General features: G+C 37.3%; 1 pseudogene; it reads left to right on the top strand.

The window, feature by feature from the left end:
- Positions 1 to 13,232: 13,232 nt before the first annotated feature.
- On the top strand, positions 13,233 to 14,161 carry LOC136168833 (olfactory receptor 8B8-like; annotated as a pseudogene).
- The last annotated feature ends 1,600 nt before the right edge of the window (positions 14,162 to 15,761 follow it).

Raw genomic sequence — 15,761 nt, 5'->3', positions numbered from 1 at the left:
ACTTCTGGGTATACACACCAAGGAAACCAGATCTGAAAGAGACACGTGCACCCCAATGTTCATCGCAGCACTGTTTATTATAGCCAGGACATGGAAGCAACCTAGATGCCCATTAGCAGACGAATGGATAAGGAAGCTGTGGTACATATACACCATGGAATATTACTCAGCCATTAAAAAGAATTCATTTGAATCAGTTCTAATGAGATGGATGAAACTGGAGCCCATTATACAGAGTGAAGTAAGCCAGAAAGACAAAGAACATTACAGCATTCTAACACATATATATGGAATTTAGAAAGATGGTAATGATACCCCTATATGCAAAACAGAAAAAGAGACACAGATGTACAGAACAGAATTTTGGGCTCTGTGGGAGAAGGCGAGGGTGGGATGTTTTGAGAGAACAGCATGTATATTATCTATAGTGAAACAGATCACCAGCCCAGGTGGGGTGTTTGAGACAAGTGCTCGGGCCTGGTGCACTGGGAACACCCAGAGGAATCGGGTGGCGAGGGAGGGGAGGGGAATCGGGATTGGGAATACATGTAACTCCATGGCTGATTCATGTCAATGTATGACAAATCCCACTGCAATGTGGTGAAGTAATTAGCTTCCCTCCAACTAATAAAAATAAATGAAAAAAAAAAATAATGAAAAGCTTACTACTAAGTAAAAAATAATAATAATAAATAAATAAAATAAATTTTTAAAAAAATTAAAATGCTGGGCAAATATTTCAAGGATCTTAATCTGAATTTTAGAATTTTACTTAAGAGCCCTCATTTAGGAAATTCCCTAAAGCAATTTGTTTTAATTATTTCAAACCTTGTCCAAGTCAAACATTCCCACCGATGGAAGCTGGTTACTTAAACTATCTTGAAAACATTTTAAAATGCTTCCAAAACATTTCCAAATGATAAAAATCCCCATTCTCTGACAAGGACCTACTCAGAGACAAGTAACGTTCTGCCTTAATTCACATGGAGAGTTAGTAGAGATTGATTTTTCACACTGTGGTAGTTTTCATTCAGAAGAATATTGTTACTTTTAGAACAGATGAAATTAGCACTTCTAAAGTTTGCATTTGACAATGGCTTAAGGAATCAGCTTAATTATTACAACTCATTAGCAATGGAAGCTCTGTGTGTCTGTTTGGACCTCACTAAAAGGAGGGAAATCAAGTTAGGATGCTTACGTGTATAATATGTAACTAATTATTCCAAAACTTAAACATTGCAGCCAATGTATGACAAAACCCACTGAAATGTTGTAAAGTGATTGGCCTCCAACTAATAAAATAATATTTAAAAAAAAAAAAAAAAAAAAAAGAAATAAAGAGACCTTGAAGTAGGACTCTTATAGAAATATGTCCACTTTGGAAATGGGCATAGAGAGGATATGAAGCAGTGGCCTAGCTTTCCCTTCAGAGGTGAAGATAATGAAGAGATGGGAATTCACTTTGGATCTACCTGAGGGATGCACAGTCCCCAGAGTAAAGCAAAAATGAGTCAAAGAGTAGGTCCATAAGAACTAAAGACAGATCACACACTGGGATCTATAATTTCCTTATTCCATATATATATAATTTCTATATATATGCATAATGTATACCCCAGGGAAGAGACTTAGAAAGCTTCTACCCCGTTTTTAACCAAGAACATTACATCATTATACTCACATTAAATCTTCTGTGTCTAATTACTAGCAAGTGTGCGATTAAAGGCTTTATTTTTCTTCCTACTTCCTGAAAGGACTTAATATAATCAGAAATTACACCAGATCATAAACATTTCCTAGGCATATGTCTAGGCTGTCTCCTCTTAGAATCAAAGAAATCAAGCCTCAAGAATCTGAGCTTATGTCTTCAATACCAAGAGTGACAATCAATAATAAGGGAACCAGCTCTATGGTTTTCTGAACTAAGAAGGGTGAGTTTCTGAATTCAACTTACATATCTAATTCAACTTACAATACTTATTCCTTGTTTTGAGGTGATATTTGAGGAACTTAATATATGCCTATTCTTTCTCATTTTGTGTAGTTCTGAGACTCAAGTGAACCCAGGGAATCTCTTGGAGAGGGATCAGAGAATGTTCCAAGACATGAGTGGGCTCAAAACATGTCAGTCAGAAAGTTTCCTCTAGGAGGATAAAACTCACTCTTTCACCTCTATGGTTTTTACTTTCTGACAAGGGAAGTTACTTAATTCTCATAGACTATCATCCTGGATTAGAAACAGAATTCTTGGTTCTGACCACGTGAAGTCTAAAGTGTATTAGAAACCAGTGCCAGGTTGCTAGGGTCACTGAATGAGGAAATGTTGAGATGAAAGTAGAACAACTGTGTCCTAATCCACCCCTCTTCTCCCTTGGTTTTTCCAGAAGGTATGTTTGCATATGGTAGACTGGCCTTGCCTCTGTAGTCTGTTTGTGATATCCTTTGCTATATTTAGCTTATAAAAGCTCTAATTACGGGCAAGTCCACATCGCTGTATTGATAAAGGTAAAGGCAGATTCTATGGGACTAATTTGGGATAGTCTCAGGAATCCACACTGTGTGTACTCTTTAGCGCTGGACTTCCCTGGTGGCTCAGGGGTAAGAATCCGTCTGCTAACGCAGGAGACACAGGTTCATTACCTGGGTTGGGGAAATCCCTTGAAGAAGGAAGTGGTAACCGACTCCAGTGTTCTTGCCTGGGAAATCCCATGGACAGAAGAGCCTTGTGGGTTATAGTCCACGGATTTGCAAAAGAATTGGTCATAAATTAGCAAGTCAACAACAGCAAAATTACTCTTCTGTAGGATGAGACACTGTGGGAAGAGCTGAGTTGTCCTCTAATGAAACAATTTCCTGCTCTATACACAGATTCCCTTAGAGAAGAATGGCTTCTGGAAATGTCTCTTTTGTGACCGAATTCATTCTGTTGGATTAACAGACCATCCAGATCTCCAGCTCCCCTTTTCCTTCCCTTTCCTAGGAATGTACATGGTCACTGTGCTGGGAAATTTGGGATTGATAATCCTAATTGCACTGAATTCACACCTACACACCCCAATGTAATTTTTCCTCTTTAACTTGTCCTTCATCAGCTCAGTTCAGTCACTCAGTCATGCCCAATTCTTTCCAAACCCATGGACTGCAGCACGCCAGGCTACCCTGTCCATCACCAACTCCTGGAGACTACTCATACTCATGTCCATTGAGTTGGTGATACCATCCAACCATCTCAAACTCTGTCATCAAATTCTCCTCCTGCACTCAATCTTTCCTAGCATCAGGGTCTTTTCCAATGAGTTGGTTCTTTGCATCAGGTGGACAAAGTATTGGAGCTTCAGTTTTAGCATCAGTCCTTACAATGAATATTCAGGACTGATTTCCTTTAGGACTGACTGGCTTGATCTTGCTGTCCAAGAGACTCTCAAGAGTCATCTCCAACACCACATTTCAAAAACATCAATTCTTCAGCACTCAGCTTTCTTTATAGTCCACTCTCACATCCATACATGACTACTGACAAACCATAGTTTGGACTAGTTGGACTTTTCTTCTTAAAGTAGTGTCTCCACTTTTTAAACATGCTGTCTAGGTTGGTCATAATTTTTCTTTCAAGGAACAAGTGTCTTTTACTTTCATGGCTGCAGTCACCATCTGCAGTGATTTTTGGAGCCCCCAAAAATAAAGTCTCTCACTGTTTCCACTGTTTTCCCATCTATTTGCCATGAAGTGATGGAACCAGATGCCATTGTCTTAGCTTTCTGAATGTTGAGTTTTAAGCCAACTTTTTCACTCTTCTCTTTCACTTTCACCAAGAGGTCTTTAGTTCTTCTTTGCTTTCTGCCATAAGGGTGGTGTCATCTGCGTATCTGATGTTATTGATGTTTCTCCCAGCAATCTTGATTCCAGCTTGTGCTTCATCCAGCCCAGCGTTTCTCATGATGTTATCTGCATATAAGGTAAATAAGCAGGATGACAATATATAGCCTAGACGTACTCCGTTCCCCATTTGGAACCAGTCTGTTGTTCCATGTCCAGTTCTAAATGTTGCTTCTTGACCTGCATAGAGATTTCTCAGGAAGCAGGTCAGGTGGTCTGGTATTCCCATCTCTTTAAGAATTTTCCACAGTTTTTTGTGATCCACACAAAGTCTTTGGCATAGTTCGAAAAGCAGTAGTACGTGATTTTCTGGAACTCTCTTGCTTTTTTCTATGATCCAGCAGATGTGGAAACTTGTTCTCTGATTCCTCTTCCTTTTCTAAATTCAACTTGAACAACCAGAAGTTCTTCATAGACTTCTGCTATTCTTCCGTGTTTTCACCCAGAATGCTGATTAACTTTATATCAAAGAAGAATATTATTTCTTATATGGGATCCATGATACAGCTCTACTTTTTCAGGTTTTCACCATTTCTGAAATTTATATGCTGACATCAATGGCCTATGACTGCTATGTGGCCATCTGTAACCCACTCTTATATAATGCTGCCATGTCCCCTAAAGTGTGTTCCAGCTTTATGCTTGTTTCCTACTTGACGGCATTTTCTGGTGCCATTGGTCACATTGGATGCATGTTCAGACTGACCTTCTGTGAGCAATCCCCATCAACCATTATTTCTGGGATATCTTTCCTCTGCTCAAGCTCTCCTGCACAAGTATCCACATTAGTGATCTGGTAGTTTTCAATGAGGTGGGCATCAAAATCACTGTGCCCAGTCTCACCATATTTGTCTCTTATGGTCTCATCCTCATCAACATCTTCCATATCAGATCCATGGAGGGCAGGTCAAAGCCTTCAGTACCTGCTGCCCCCACATCATTGCTGTTTCTCTCTTCTTTGGATCATGTATATTTATGTATTTCAAACATTCATTTTCTGGGTCTATGGATGAAAGAAAAGTCTCTTCTCTCTTTTACACCAATGTGGTTGTCATGATGAACCCCTTGATCTACAACTTGAGAAATAAAGATGTGAAAGCTGCTCTGAGAAAAACTCTGAGTAGGAGAAAATTTTGAACAGATAGAGTATCTCTGTGCAACTGGTCACAGGACAGAAATTTCTGTGTTTAATCATAATAGCTTTGTTGAAATCTTTTTGTTCTTTTTTTTTAACCAGGCAGAAGGAAATCTGAGTCACTTCTTTATTTATTTCCACTTTGTGTTGAGCCAGATTTTTCTTGCAGACTGTCTCACCATCTCCCATTTATTAATATTATTTGGAAAAAATGTGTTACCTCTTGTTTCTTTCTCAGTTTGAACATTTTTTTAACCCTCTGAAAATTTAAAACTGCTCTATAGTTGATGAAATCAGGGAACATTAGAGTGAAATAGAATCATTGGGAATGTCTTATCTGCCTCTTTCCATTGGGAGCATGAATCAGACAATATTTTCTCTTCCCGTCTTTTCAGTCTTCTTTGAGCAAGAATGTATCTCCTTAAATGCCTGAGATGGAAGGTTCCATAATGTTGGTTAAGTATAAACAACTTTAGTTCTCTAAACATTATGCATTATGATTATGGAAAATTTTTTCTTAGTTTGCACATCCAGTCCTGCACATAACATATTGTTAAAATATATTACCTGGATGGGAGAACTAAGTTGAGAGTGGTATTTTGCTTCTACTTTATGTCATCGTTTTTGTTTCAGTAAACATGGAAAGGAGAAAATACCCTAATTTGAAAGTTGACTTCGTCTTTGGGTAGTATATGAATTTTTCTCAGGGTGGGTATCAGAAAAGTTTACAGCAGTATCAAGAAAGCTTTTTGGATGTGTCTCCTCAGCCTATGAAACAAAAGTAAAGTTAAGCAAAACGGACTGCATCAAACTGATAAGACATTGTACACCACAAGAAACTTAGCAAATGAAAAATCATTCTGCTGAATGGGAGAGGATATTTACAAACAATACGCCTGATAACAGGCTAATATCCAAAATCTACAAATAACCTGTATTACTCAGCATCTAGAAAACAAAGAACCCAATTAAAAATGGGCAGAGGTGTATTTTTTCAAAGACATATGGATGACTACCAGACCCATGAAACAATGCTCAGCTTCACTAATCTTTAGAAAAATGCAAATCAAATCCAAGGAGATACCTCACTACTGTCAGAATGGCAAACAAAAAGACAACAAGTGAAATTTGTTACTGACAATGTGGAGAAAAAGGACTGCTTATGCACCATTGGCAGCATGTAAACACAATGGAAAACAGTGTGACGTTTTCTCAAACATTTAAAAATAGAACTACTATAGAGTCCAGCCACTCCACTCCTGAGTATTTACCTAAAGGAAACAAAATCACTAATTCAAAATATATACATACCCTGAATTTCACTGCATCATTTTTTATAATAGCCAAGATACGTTTGCCTAATGGCCCAATGATATAATAGATGAATGGATAAAGGAGATGTGGTGTATATTTATACAATGGAATATATCTTATACATAAGAATGAAATTTTGCTATTTGAGACAACATAAATGAACTTACAGAATGTAAAGAGAAATAAGTCAGATAGAGAAAGACAAACACTGATTTCTCTTATGATTTCACTTATATTTCGAATCTACAAAACAGAAAAAAAGTAACAACATAGGTAAGCAGAAGCTCTTACAGATACAGAGAATAAACAGATTGTTTCCAGAGGGAAGGAAGAGGGGATTGGAGAGAAATTGGTGAGAGAGTCTAAGAGGTATAATCTTCCAGTTACAAAATAAACGAGTGATAGGCATGAACAGTGTGGGGAAAGTAGTTGATTATAGTGTAGTATCTTTATGCTGAAAGTTGGTAACAAGACATATTGGTGTTAATTTCAAAGTGTATAGAAATAGAAAATCAGTTTATTATCCATTAGGAATTAATAGAATCTTGTTGGTAAAGTAAACTTTAAAAGCAAACAAAGAAACAGATGTTTGGAAAAATAGATTAGACTTATGGTTACCAAGTGGGCTTTTCTTGTGGCTCAGCTGGTAAAGAATATGCCTGCAATGTGGGAGGCCTAGGCTTGATCCCTTGGTTGGGAAGATCCCCTGGAGAAGGGAAGGGTTACCCGCTCCAGTATTCCAGCCTAAAGAATTCCATGGACTATATAGTCCATGGGGTCACAAAGAGTTGGAAATGACTGAGCGACTTTCACTTTCATGGTTACCAAAGGTGGGGATCTGGAGAGAAGAGGAAGTAGATGAAGATAGGACAAATGCCCTGTTCTAAGATAAATAAATATTGGATGTAATATACAATATGATAAGTATAAATAACACTGCTGTATTAGGGTTCTCATTACAAAGAAAAAGGATACTTTTTCCCGTTTTATTTTGTATCCATATCAGATGATGGGTGGTCTTATTGTGGTTATTACTTCATGATGCATGTAAATCAAATCATTATACTGTACATCTTAAACTTACACAATGCCATATGAAAAAAGGGAAATTGTTAGTCTTTCAATACTGTCCTAGTCTTTATGACCCCATAGACTGTGCCAAAAGCTCCATGGAAATGTCCAGATAAGAATACTGGAGTAGGTAGCCATTTCTTTCTCCAAGGGATATTTCTATCCCAGGGGTTGAACCCAGGTCTCTTGCATTGCAGGCAGATTCTTCACCATCTGAGCCATCAGGGAAGTGATTATATTTCAAAATCCAGAAGAAACATGTTTAAAAATGGAAAAAAGATTTTATGTGTTTGGATTTGAATGTATTCTAGATACTAGGTATTTATCAATATTATATTTAAATAATATGCTAGGTATATTATTTAAAAGATATACTAGGTATATTATTTAAAAGTATTTCTTCCATTCTGTTAGTCCTCTATTCATTATCTTGATGATATCTTTGAAACCTCAAAAGTTTTCAATTTCATGATGTTCAGCATCCACTTTTTCATTTGTCCTTTATTAGTCATATCTAAGAACCATTGTCCATCCCAAAGCCAAAAAGATTTACTCTGATGATTTCTTCTAGGAGTTTAATAACATTACCTTTCATATGTAGATATGAGGTTTATTTTGAGCTAACTTTCTTATTTTGTGGAGTGCTCCAAATTCATTCGTTCAAAATTAACTTTATTATTCTAGTAACTTTTGCTGGAAAGACTACTCTATCACATAATCTTGGCATCACTGTTGAAAATCAAGTGAGCATAAATGGAATTGCTTATTTTTGTATTCTGTGATACACACACACACACACACACACACACACACACATATCCTTCACACGTGTGTATTTAAATGTAGCAAATTCATATCTATGCTTTAACTTCATTTTCTTTCACTTCATTTCTCTAATGTGCCTGTATCACTATTTTTAAATGTATTTATTTAAAATCTTTTTTTCCATTGGTTAAAAACAAAGGTAGTTATGGTGTTATAGTGTTTTCAGTGTACAATTTGTGACCATGGTGACAGTAAGGGAGAGGGTAGAGAGGTAAAAGGAAGAGGCTGTATACTTTCTTCTCCTGAAGTCATTTCTGGAAAAGCTGCTTCCTTTGCCTATTAATATTTCTCTAAAGGGCTCAAAGCCTTCTTCCAATGAGATAAGAGGAAATTGAAATGGAAAATAATTAGCTTTTATTACCTTATAGTATTATAACTTATAGTTTTCTGCAGTTAAAATATATTAAACATATATTTCCAGGATCTTAGTCTGAATATTAAAATTTTCTCCAGAGCCCTCATGTGGGAAATTACCTAAAGCAATATTTTCTTCTAATTCATATTTACTTAAGTCAAAACTTCCACCAAAAGCAGTTGTTTACCTAGATTATCATGAAAACATTTCAAAATATTTCCAAAACATTTCCAAATGATAAAATTCCCATTCTCTGATAAGGCCTTACTTGGACCAAATAACTTTCTTCCTTAATTCCCAAGGAGAGTTATCAGAGATTAATTTTCACACTGTAGTAGTTTTGATTCAAAAGAACATTTTTACTTTTAAAACAGATGAAATCTGTAAGAAGGCATTCCCCTTTAGGAAAAAGTCTTTAGAGCAAGTGTTATGTTCCTTGTGTATCATCTATTATGTTATAGACTTTTTAGAGAGTTTTTGATCTAACATATCTCAGAGGCAACAAAATGTCCCTATAAGTGAGCTGTTGATAGGATTGTTGGTACCCCAGATAGGATAAATTCCAGATTATTGCACTTTCCTTCAAATAATGCAGATTCCATTACATTGTGGAATTTGCTAGAATGAATTTCTGAGTCCTATTTCTCTTTCGATCTTTTCAGAAGTTTTCAGCTATGGAACTGTTTGAGGAACTGAAAGGGCACTCAAACATGGCCACTTGGCTCTGAAGAGAACATGAAAACTGCACTGATCACGTGAATTGTGGATTGTCAGGTCCTCTTTGTGCTGGTTTATCTTTACTTAGTGTCTTCCCTAGTGGCTCTGATGGTAAAGAAACTGTCTGAATGTGAGCTCCAGGTTCAATCCCTGGGTCAACATGATCACCCAGAGAAGGGAATGACAACCCATTCAGTATTCAGGGTCTCAGGAACACAGTCAGGTTCAGTTTAGTTCAGTCACTCAGTCACGTCCAACTCTTTGTGATCCCACGGACTGCAGCACACCAGACTTCCCTGTCTATCACCAACTGTCGAGGTTTACTCAAACTCATGTCCATCAAGTCAGTGGTGCGTTCCAACCAACTCATCTTGTGTTGTCCTCTTCTCCCACATTCAATCTTTCCCAGAAGCAGGATCTTTTCTAATGAATCAGCTCTTTACATCAGGTAGCCAAAGTATTGGAGCTTCAGCTTCAGCATCAGTCCTTCCAATGACTATTCAGGACTGATTTCCTTTAGGATTGACTGGTTTGATCTCCTTGGTGTCCAACGGACTCTCAAGAGTCGTCTCCAACACAACAATTTAAAAGCATCAATTCTTCTGTGCTCAGCTTTTGTTATGGTCCAACTCTCACATCCATTCATGACTAGTGGAAAAACCAAAGCTTTAGCTATATGGATGTTTGTGGGCAAAGTAAAGTCTCTGCTTTTTAATATGCTGTGTAGGTTGATCATAGCTTTTTTCCCAAGGAGCAAGCATCTTTTAATTTCATGGCTGCAGTGATCATCTACAGTGATTTTGGAGCCACAAAAATAGTCTGTCACTGTTTCCACTGTTTTCCCATCTATTTGCCATGAAGTGATGGGACCAGATGCTATGATCTTAGTTTTCTGGATGTTGAGTTAAGCCAGCTTTTTCACTCTCCTCTCTCACCTTCATCAAGAGGCTTGTTAGTTCCACTTCACTTTCTGCCATAAGGATGGTGTCATCTGCATAAGTTAGAAAAGGCAGAGGAATCAGAGATAAATAAGCAGGGTGGCAATATGCAGCCTTGACATACTCCTTTCCCAATTTGGAACCAGTCTGTTGTTCCATGTCCAGTTCTAACTGTTGCTTCGTTTGACCCATACACAGGGTTCTCACGAGACAGGCTAGGTGGTCTGGTATTCCCATCTCTTTAAGAATTTTCCATAGTTTGTTGTCTAGCGTCTCTTATTAAATATCATAAGCATTTGTGAAGTTTCCTGGAGTATTTATAGCCTCAGTTCATATAATTAATAATTTTCTCTTTACATTGGATCCTTTTCCATAATACTACATATGTATCATACATCTTCTTACCTAATTTAGTTTGATTAGTAGATTTAAATATTATACAATATTTTGAGAAGATTCTAAATAAATAATACAGAACTATTTAAAGTTTCAAAGAAGCCAAAAATTAAAATTTCAAATAGCACAATCTTTACTTTGATTCACCAGAAATTTAGTGCCTATTGGTCTTTTCCATTTCTCTCTCTTAGGCATTGTCATGAAAAAAAAAAAATCAATAAATCACATAATCATGACAGCACAAGTCACTGTTTTGTGTGTTGAGGAACTCCTTTTTTATGAGCAGCTTGAAGACCTTTTTTGAGAGTTTGATGCTTTTCTACTAGCAAGAGAACCCTCTTTTATTATAGAGTAATATTCTTAACCTGCTTTCCAATATATATAAGCAATGTGTGTAAATATAGGCACATATTTTTATTTTTCACACACAAGCACACATATACTTATAAAATAGGTTGAACTTCCCAAGACAAGTAAAAATTGACAAGTAAAAACAGCAAAAACAAAAAGACAAGTAAAAAGTAAAAATTCTCCAATTTTCTTTTTCAGATTTTTGAGAAGGTTAAAATTTTTACAAAGGTTAATATGCACAAAATACGTATATTAATCAAAATGGTATTTTCATAGCTTCTCATCAAAGATAAAACAGACTCAATTTCTTCCTTAGTTATAACAAAGGTTTAATCAAAGTTTTGAGAATTATACTTTTAATTCATGCTTCAATTTTCAAATGGGTAATGGAGAACCATTGAAGATATTGAACCAGAGAGGGACAGAGCTGTGATTTCAAACCTCAGTGTTTAGGGCTAAATAGGAGCATCTTGGAAAAAACTAAAATTATCATTGGGAAGCACTAACGTTCAACATTATAGTAGTTCAGCTTAAACACAAAAAGCCAGAGGTTGTGTGGTGGCTGAGGTACATGGGTGGAGGTCATTGTGCTTCTAGATGTTACGGTTTAGCATTTGAAAAATGTTGAATACATTCTCGGACAAAAACAACATGATTATCAGAAGTATTAATTAAGTTCCTCCCATGTCCTCTGCATAGTGCTTAGATCTGGGGGCTAAACAGTAAACAAGATAGGAAAAATATTTTTCCTTATAGAATTTAGAGTTTATCAAGGAACACGGGTATTCAGGGGTGAAAAATAACTCTGATGTGTGTTATGATGGAGAATCTAGTAGAATTTGTTAAAACATGAATAAAGACAGCTGATGTGTATTGACTATTGACCATATGCCAGACACTGATTCAGTCATTTTACTTAGACATTTTTCATTTAATTAACTCAGCAGCACGATAAAACAGATACCATCTTTACCATCCAATTTTACAACTTTGAACTGAAAGATTAAATAAATTGCCCAAAGAATTATAGGATGTAAGTAAATTAAGATTCACAATGCTCTCTCTACCTCCATAGTCCCTACTCATTTCTATAATGAGAAGAAATTGATAACTCCGATTACTGATATGTTGCAGAAAATGACCAAGTGAGAGAATCAGGTAGAAATTACAAGATTGTTTTTTTTTTTTGTTGTTTGTTTGTTTTTTAAGTATAAGCTGTAGAAAGAATAGATAACTTTGCGAGTTATTTCAGAGACATTTCATAGTGAGAAGAGCTGAAGTGAGTTTCTGAAACATTTGAAAAATTTCTGATGACGAAACACAGAAATCTGGAAATAGGAGTCTAACAGATGATATGTCCATTTGGAAAACTGGAATAAAAAGGGAATGAGGCAATGTAGTGGCTTTGTGTTCTGAGGTGAAGATAATGAAGAGATGGGAATCTACTTTGGATCTACACTGATCCAAAGTGGATCCATACATATGATCCACTCCCTAGGGAAAAGATTGAGAAGCTTCTAGCCTGTTTTTGCCAAGTGCACTTATCACTACACTCACTTTGAATCCTCTGTGTCTAATCCAGTAGCAAGCATGATAATTAAAAGGCTTTATTTTCTCTGATACTTGAAAGGACTGAAATAATTATCAGAAATCATAATAGTTCAGAAAGACTTCTCAGGCTCACACCTCTCAGGATAAAAGAAATCAACCTCAGGAATCTGAAATAGCATTTCCAGTCCCAACTGGGTAAAGGCCAAGAATAAGGGAGTCGGCCCTGAGGTTTTCTGAACTAAGATGAGTTTCTGAATTGAATTTACATGCTTCTTCCCTGTTTTGAAATGAAACTACAGTGACTGAATGCATGCCCAATCTTTCTCATTTTCTGCAGATCTGAGACTTACATGAAAGTGGCGGAGGAATCTGTTAGACGTACATCAGAGAATGTTTAGAGACACTCGATGGCTCTGTCCTGGTCTGTCCTTCTTGCCCTTTGTGTTTCCAGAAATTTATTTGCATATAACAGTACTGGACTTAACTCTGAAGTTTGTGATTTCCTTTGCTGCTTTTAGCTTATTAAAGTCCACATCACTCTGTATCCTGATAAAGGTAAAGGCAGATTCTGTGGGACTAGGTAGGACTAGTCTGTGACATTCCCAGTGTTCACCCTCCCTTGTAGATGAGACCCTGTGGCAAGGGCTGGGTTGCTCTCTAATGGAGCCCTTTCTCCTGGGTCCACAGATTCCCTTAGAGAAGAATGGCTCCTGGAAATGACTCTGTGACTGAATTCATTCTGTTGGGATTAACAGACCAACCAGATCTCCAACTCCCCCTATTCTTCCTGTTTCTAGGAATGTACATGGTCACTCTATTGGGAAATCTGGGATTGATAATCCTAATTGCACTGAATTCACACCTGCACACCCCCATGTACTTTTTCCTCTTTAACTTGTCCTCTATAGACCTCTGTTATTCTTCTGTGTTTACACCAAAAATGCTAATTAATTTCATATCAAAGAAGAATGTTATTTCTTATATGGAGTGCTTGACTCAGCTCTACTTTTACTGTTTTTTGCCATTTCTGAATGCTATCTGCTGACATCAATGGCCTATGACCGCTATGTGGCCATCTGTAAGCCACTTTTGTATAATGTTATCATGTCCCCTAAAGTGTGTTCCAGCCTTATGCTTGCTTCCTACTTGATGGCATTTTCTGGTGCCATGGCTCACACTGGATGCATGCTGAGACTGACCTTCTGTGATGCAAACACCATCAACCATTATTTCTGTGACATCCTCCCTCTGCTCCAGCTCTCCTGCACAAGTACCTATATCAATGAATTGGAAATGTTCATCGTGGTGGGCATCAACATCATTGTGCCCAGTTTCATAATCTTTGTCTCTTATGGTCTTATCCTCTCTAACATCCTCCGTGTCAAGTCCACGGAGGGCAGATCCAAAGCCTTCAACACCTGCAGTTCCCACATCATTACTGTTTCTCTGTCCTTTGGATCAGGGGCATTTATGTACCTCAAACCATCTTCTGCTGTGTCTATGGATGAGGGGAAAATCTCTTCTGTCTTTTATACCAATACTGTTCCCTTCCTCAATCCACTAATTTACAGCATGAGGAACAAAGATGTCAAACATGCTCTGAGAAAAACCCTGAGGAGGAGACAGTTTTGATCAAAAACACTCACTGTGTGCATGAGTTACAGGACAGTGAGATTCTGTTTAGATTTAGTGACAGCTTTCTTACCATATTCTTTCTATTATCTTTTTTCCTTGCACCGTGAGGAAACTTGAGTCCTGCTCGAATAATTTATTTGCATTTTTATATAAGTATTTGTTTTTCCCACTGTTTTCAAAGTACATATCACCTCTATTTCCTGCTGAGTAATATCATTAAATAGTAAATATATTATCTCTTTGCTTTCTTTGTCATTGTGAAATTATTTTTTTCACTGGGGAAAGATGAATACTGTCCAAATAATGCATTTCGGAACACTAGACAATTCCAGTTGAGCTATTTCAAATCCTAAAAGATGTTGCTGTGAAAGTGCCACACTCAGTATGCCAGCAAATTTGGAAAACTCAGCAGTGGCCACAAGACTGGAAAAGATCAGTTATCATTCCAGTCCCAAAGGAAGGCAACGCCAAAGAATGCTCAAACTACTACACAATCGCACTCATCTCACACTCTAGCAAAGTAATGCTCAAAACTCTCCAAGCCAGGCTTCAACAGTACATCAACTGTGAACTTCCAGATGTTCAAGAGGCAGTTAGAAAGGCAGTGGAATCAGAGATAAATTGCCAGCATCTGTTGGATCATTGAAAAAGCAAGAGAGTTCCAGAAAAACATCTACTTCTGCTTGATTGACTATGCCAAAGTCTTTGACTGTATGGATCACAATAAACATGGAAAAATTCTGAAAGATGGGAATACCAGACCTCCTGACCTGCCTCCTGAGAAATCTGTATGCAGGTCAAGAAGCAACAGTTAGAACTGGATATGGAACAACAGACTGGTTCTACATCGGGAAAGGAGTACATCAAGGCTGTATATTGTCACCCTGCTTAATTAACTTATATGCAGAGTACACCATGAGAACTGTTGGACTGCATGAATCAAGATTGCTGGGTGAAACAATAACCTCAGATATGCAGTTGACACCAACCTTGTGGCAGAAAGTGAAAAAGAACTAAAGAGCCTTTTGATGGATGTGAAAGAGGAGAGTGAAAAGGCTGGCTTAAAACTCAATATTCAGAAAACTAAGATAATGACATCCGGTCCCATCACTTTATGGCAAATAGATAGGAAAACAATGGAAACAGTGAGAGACTTTATTTTGGGGGGCTTCAAAATCACTGCAGATGGTGACTGCAGCCATGAAAGTAAAAGACACTTGCTCCTTGGAAGAAAAGCTATGAACAACATAGATAGCATATTAAAAAGTGGAGACAATACTTTGCCAACAAAGGTCCATCTAGTCAAACCTATGGTTTTTCCAGTAGTCATGTATGGATGTGAAAGTTGGTCTATAAAAAAAGTTGAGTGCCAAAGAATTGATGCTTTTGAACTGTGGGGTTGGAGAAGATTCTTGAGAGTTCCTTGGAGAGCAGGGAGATCCAACCAGGCCATCCTAAGGGAAATCAGTCATGAATATTCATTGGAAAGACTGATACTGATGCCGAAACTCCAATACTTTGTCCACCTGATGCAAAGAACTGGCCCACTGGAAAAAGCCCTGATGCTGGGAAAGATTGAAGGCAGGAGGAGAACGGG

The sequence above is a fragment of the Muntiacus reevesi genome, chromosome 5 (assembly GCF_963930625.1).
Source record: "Muntiacus reevesi chromosome 5, mMunRee1.1, whole genome shotgun sequence".
NCBI lineage: Eukaryota > Metazoa > Chordata > Mammalia > Artiodactyla > Cervidae > Muntiacus > Muntiacus reevesi.
The sequence above is the reverse complement of the archived record's forward strand: the minus strand, read 5'-3'. Positions and strand labels throughout refer to the sequence as shown.